This window comes from Neofelis nebulosa, chromosome 16 (genome assembly GCF_028018385.1).
Source record: "Neofelis nebulosa isolate mNeoNeb1 chromosome 16, mNeoNeb1.pri, whole genome shotgun sequence".
Taxonomy (NCBI): domain Eukaryota; kingdom Metazoa; phylum Chordata; class Mammalia; order Carnivora; family Felidae; genus Neofelis; species Neofelis nebulosa.
The window spans coordinates 39,877,326-39,883,325 of NC_080797.1; the positions used below are offsets into that span (position 1 = coordinate 39,877,326).

General features: G+C 49.2%; 1 protein-coding gene across 2 annotated transcripts in view; it reads right to left on the bottom strand.

Annotated features, from left to right (window-relative positions):
* SPOP (speckle type BTB/POZ protein) overlaps positions 1–4,130 on the bottom strand; it is a 68,497-nt gene extending 64,367 nt beyond the window's left edge. Inside the window, exon 1 of one of the 2 annotated variants that reach the window (XM_058705479.1) lies at positions 3,939–4,128. The gene's annotated coding sequence lies outside the window, so the exon portion shown is untranslated. Of the gene's footprint in view, positions 1–3,938 lie in introns of both variants that reach the window. The other variant, XM_058705481.1, reaches the window with a different exon arrangement.
* Between the last annotated feature and the right edge of the window lie 1,870 nt (positions 4,131–6,000).

Genomic DNA, 6,000 nt, shown 5'->3' on the forward strand with positions numbered 1-6,000 from the left:
TTTTTTACATAAACAGTTGTAAAAGGAGGGGAGGGAGAGGGCTCAAAATGCGCTTCCTCCAGGAAGGCCTCCCAAAGGAATTCTCTAATCGCTCTTTTACAAAGTCCTCTCAACATGGAACACAGTGGGGGCGCCTGGGTGGCTCAGTCGGTTAAGCGGCCGACTTCGGCTCAGGTCATGATCTCACGGTCCGTGAGTTCGAGCCCCGCGTCGGGCTCTGTGCTGACAGCTCAGAGCCTGGAGCCTGTTTCGGATTCTGTGTCTCCCTCTGGTTGACCCTCCCCTGTTCATGCTCTGTCTCTGTCTCAAAAATAAATAAAAACGTTAAAAAAAAAAAATTTTTTAACATGGAACACAGTGTATTACTGTTCCCATTCTAACTGTTCCCTTACTATTTCACATACTTAGTAGATTTGATTTTCCAAGACCATGAGCTCCTTCAGGCACAGACATTTTTAAATTCGCTTCTATTTCCTCACAGCTCACAGTGAAGTATCTGCAATCAGCAGACTTTTAAAAAGTACCAGTACCCGGGGCGGCAGGGCAGCTCAGTCGGTTAAGCGTCCGACTCGGGGTTTCAGCTCACATCGTGATCTCACGGTTTGGGAGTCTGAGCCCCGCGTCGGGCTCTGCGCTGACAGCAAGAAGCCTGCTTGGGATTTGCTCTCCCTCCTTCTCTGCCCCTTCCCCTCCCGCTTTCAAAAATAAATAAACCAACAGTTAAAAACAAAGTGTTAGTACCGGTATTTTGTGAAGGCACTTGGTAAAGTACCTTTAACTAACTGGGTTAGCTTTTCAACTCCTCAACACAATGGTAGTTCGCCTCTACAAACAATTTTGAGTCAAAGCTATCAAAAGATCATGGAACATCACTTATGGGCTTCCAGAATTTTGCAAAAAGAAACCAGCACCTAAGAATGAAAGGAAGTAGAGGTTGTACATGTCTTCCAAGCGGTGTCATGCACACGCCGTGTTATCCAGGCACATGACTTTATTCTCATGACATGACTCTTCAGTCGAACAGTATCTTCCCCGGCCACTCCCATCTGCAAAAACGGCCACGGTTATGTATCCACAACTCCTGGGTGTAATAAGGCTTAACAAGCTACATGAGGAACTTGAAATCTTAGCTAAAAGACTGCACAAAGGAAAAAAAAAAAAAATGTTGATAACAGTGCTGGTGAGGAAAGAGGCAGACTCACTGCTGGCAGGAATATAAATTCGTACAACCTCTATGGTGAGTCATTCAGCAGTATCTAACAACATTAAAAATGCATATATCCTCTGATCCAGCACTTCTGCTAGGGATTCACCCAAAAGATACCCATGTACACAAAAAGCACATACAAAGAATTAACTGTAGCCCTGGAAACAGCCTAAGTATCCAACAATAAGAGCTGACTGAATGATGGTACATCTACACAAGGGAGTATCTGTCATCTTTCAAAACGGAAGAGGTACTCTATTGCTCTATGGAATGATGGCCAAGATATACAAAGTAAAAAAAGCAAAATGCAGAATAATGGCTATAGTGTCTTACCATTTGTGTAAAACGGTAAATAAAATCAGGAACTTCAAACAGTACATAGTTGTGTATGCTTTTGAAGGCCATGACTATCTCTGGAAGGGTAAACAAGACACAGGTAACAACAGTTTCCTTGGGGGAGGGGTGGGGGTGAGTTTAACTAGACAGATGAAAAGAGGGCAGGAGAAGGAAGATTCTTCACCCTCTAGGTACCTTTTGAGTTTTGTTTCATGTGTACGTTACCCATTTTACATAGCATTTGGAAACACGGCTCTGCACCAATGCAAATTAATTAATGATGCTCCTCTTAATCCTAAGAGCAATCATGCCTTCGTTCCACAAAAATGTTAAACAGGGCTTCAGTAAATTCAACCAGATGAAATGTTTCCAGATAAACACAAAGCATCAGAGAGGACAGATGCCTCCTGAGGGATGGATACCTACCTACTACCCCCATAGTTTTTTTTCAAGGCTTTTACCAAAACCTGATGCAAGTCGGGACACAGACGACATCGAACATCTCCCAGTACACTAACCACTATGAAGAGCTCTGACGGAAGTCACCAAAGTGCCAATGCAAACAACCACCCTCACCCTAAGTGTGCAGCGATCACAAGAACTTATACCCCTCGTTCTTCACACAAGAAATAGAAGATGAGTCTCCAGCTCTTTCCTGGAAACAGCATGAGTTATGCCCCCCAAATTCCTGTGCTTCCTCTGTGTCGTCCCTTGGGTCCCACTGTAACTATGGCAACAGAAAACAGCACAAAAGACAACTGAACCATGCAGAGGCCAGAGTTAAAAGGAGAAGTGAAAAAAATATATACACACCGAGGCCCCAAAACATAAGGTCCTGCAGTTAAGAATGGCAGCTGAAAAAAGCCTTGACAGGATACCAAAGAAAGAAAACAAAGGAACGAAAATAGAAAATAAGGCTTACTAACATACCCCATCCATCCCGTTATCCAGATAGGAAACAGGGTTGGCAAAGGTAACTGAGAAAACACAAAAAAGCCGCCCCCTCCCAACAAGTCAGCTATTCATTTCAATGCTACTCAGCAAACCTTCTACTTTTGAGAGTTTACCATTTCCTCGCCCTGTTCTGAGGGCAAAGGTAAGCAGTAGCAAAGTAGCCACGAGTGGCAACACAGCAGCAAATTAAGGACCGTGAATAATCTGCCAATCGAAAACCTAGGTCCTAGATCACTGAAATATTCCTGAGTTCCTTGTTTTATGTGGCTCTTTGTTTTTTGCAAATGTGCAAGAACTATCACTCCCACTGCTTAAAGTTAAAACCTCCGCTGGGTAAATTATCGTCCACTAGTAGGTTCCGATCACTTTTGTTTTCATGTGATGTTCACAGAGCATCAATAATGTACAGCTAAAACGAAAGCGCTAAGGAAGATCCTTTTTTTTTTTTTAAAGGAAGATCTTATACCAAAAAAAAAAAGAGGCAAATAGGTCACACGAACTGGGAGGGCTAGAGATGAGAGAACCCTGATGTCTTGATTTACAGTTATTGCTCCAACCCTTACATTGTGTTCTCTTTATCTCTATCTTTATCTAGTTCTATGCAGATAATTAAGAATTTTACTAAAAGGCAGTCACCCTTACTTTCTTTTCTGTGACCCTTAGTCCTCCTAAGAAAGGCTACCAAAATCCCCTGCCAGAATAACTGAATGGGTTGAGGCACCTACTCGTAAGTTTAGGGGATGTTTGTATTACAGGTACAACATGACGATGGGGGGGGGGGGGGGAAGCAATGCTGGAACTAGAAGTTGCAGTGACAGTTTCAAAAGAAAGGTCAGCGTGGGGCACGGTTGGCTCTGGAAGGCGTTTGTAGCCTGGGAGTCTCTAGGGCAACACCAGATGCGAATAGTGCTTTGTCAGTAAGTCCCTCGAATCATTTACACTCTCCCTTTCGGATAGGAGCAACAGGCTCACTATCTGGCAGCCCACTGCCTGGGAAAGAGGCGGGCGCATGGTCAAGGGGCTCTTTATCCCGCAGGTCCCTGCAACACAGCGATGCGCATGCGCCCCGGGGGCAGCGAGCAAGCACCCCCTAGCTCGTTCACACTCGCGCATGCGCAGTCACCCATCTCGCCGCAGGCGACAGCTCACTATTTGGCAAGGGGGATGGGGCTGGGAAAATGATGGGGGGGGGGGGGGCTGAAGGCAGGGGGCGCGTTTGTGTCTCCTGAATGCTTGGGATTGGGAGAAGGAACGGCTGATTAGGCTCTGGCATTCCCAGGCCACGTAACCCAGGATGTGGGATATGGGACAGAGAAGAGTATATGTGTGGCGGGGGGGGGGGGGGGGGGGGGGTAGTGGGGGGTCAGTCACCTCTTAAGGGAGGCGCCCCCCCCACTCCGACAGGACAACCCTCTCCCTTGACTCTCCTCCCCCCACTCACCTGAGAGCGGCGGCGACAGCTGCTGGTCCCCGTCCCCCTGCGCTCGCTTCATACTGTCCGCAACATCCGGGACCTGCGGGACCGCCGATACACAAATACACACACACTCGGAGCGCGCACACTCACACACACACACACACACCGACACACACCGGCCGGGGCGTCATGGCGTCAGCACGTCGACGCAGCGAGCGCGTACCCGCCGGGCCCCACCCCGCGCGGCCTCCGCCCCTCTTCTCCTCTCCCTGCGTTCTCCTGCCCCTCCTCCCTCTTCCTCAAGACTCCGCCTACCTCCCCTCTTGCGCATGCGTCCCGAAGTCTCCCCAGGGCCGGGGGGGATCTGAGGAGAAGGAGGGGCCTGACAAGAAAGAGGCGGGAACTCGGAGGGGGTGACGTGCCCGGCGCGGCAGGCTGCGCGGAGGTGCGAGGACCAAATAGAGGCCTACCAACGGGGGATCAGGGTGGGCAGCGTAACAAGAAAGGCCGTTAACAATAGCGACGTGTATTTGCAGCCAGTTTATGGATCAGCAACAAGCGTAACTTGCGTTCCCTCACTTTTTCCAACTTTGTGTCAGTAAAATCGCCTTTGGACTTTAGGACAATGCTGAAGACTTTTAAGTAGCTTTTTACATTTTGGCCTTTGGAAACGATCAAGAGGGACCATGCTTTTGGGGGAAGGCGGACATATTAGGTGGCTTAACTGAAAGGAAGCAGATTCAATGACAGTTTGTTGTCTTGGACACCTGGGTCCCCAGTGGGCCCCACATCCTAGCTCCCAAGGGCCATCAACGACTCTTGAGTTGACTAAAAGAAAAAAAGCCTTGGGGCGCCTGGGTGGCTCAGTCGGTTGAGCGTCCGGTTTCGGCTCAGGTCATGATCTCACGGTCTGTGGGTTCGAGCCCCGAGCCCCGGGCGGAGCCTGGAGCCTGCTTCCAATCCTGCGTCTCCCTCTCTCTCTCTCTGCCCCTCCCCCACTCTCACTCTGTCTCTCAAAAATAAAGAAATATAAAAAAAAAGAAAAGAAAAAAAGCCTCAGCCTCTTGGCCCTGGGAGAAAAAAAGTCCTCTCCACGTTAGAGTGGTAAGGTCCATGACGGGATATTTGTTATTGCTACAATTCTTTCCTTTAGCTTAAACTTTCAAAAATTGTTCTTCCTGAATCCAGCCAGGTAACCCGGAGCGGGGATTGTCTCTTTTCCACACTGAGATAGTATCATCACACACACACACACACACACACACTCAAATGCCAGAGGCATTGAACCCAAAAGAGCAACCAGGTGAACCTGCAGGTCGTGGGGTGATAAGGCGTGGGCCCTGCCTTGGGAACAGCTTCCGGAAGCTTTGCTGCCGTGGGACTGTCTCCAGGAGACTGTGCTCGCTTGTTTCCTGCCACATGTGCCCCGGTGCCGGGTGGCTGGTGTGTCCATTCATTAGGGAAGGCTGGGAGCCCATGAGCAGAGCTTTGGGGGGGGGGGGGGGGCATTGGAAAGAAACCCCTGACAGTTGCCAGGCTTTCCACTTTCAAGTACACAAGCACGCCCCACAGTCCCCCAGCTTCAACCGTCCTAGGAATCACCCACAAAGCACTCCAAGCTCCCAGAGCTTGCTCCGACTGTATTTCAGACATGATCAAGAGACGGAGGTCCTCAATTCCGCAGGGCTGTGAGCCACTGGGCCTCCCTTGCTTGAAACAGAAAGAGCTTGTGTCACCTATTAGGCTGAGTTCACTCATCACCACCCTCAACAAACATTCATTCCTTCGGCTGAAGCCAGCAAGGTTTTTTGGTGCTGGTGAAAACTCAAGAGTGCCCCGCAGGTAACTCAGTAACCGGGTTCAAGGAACTGACTCCTGGGTGTCCCTGAGGCTGTTCCCTTCCTGTTCTCTTCAGGATTCACAGGCAGGCAAAGGAAGAAAGAAAATGGGTACTCCTCGGAGGGGGAGGCATAGAAGGGGGAAAGGGTGCAGAAAAAGGAAACTGAAGGCACCGACAGCCTCCTTTAGCTCCCTTACAGCTGGGGCTAATCAATGTCATATAGTCAGTTTCTGCCTGGGACCTGGG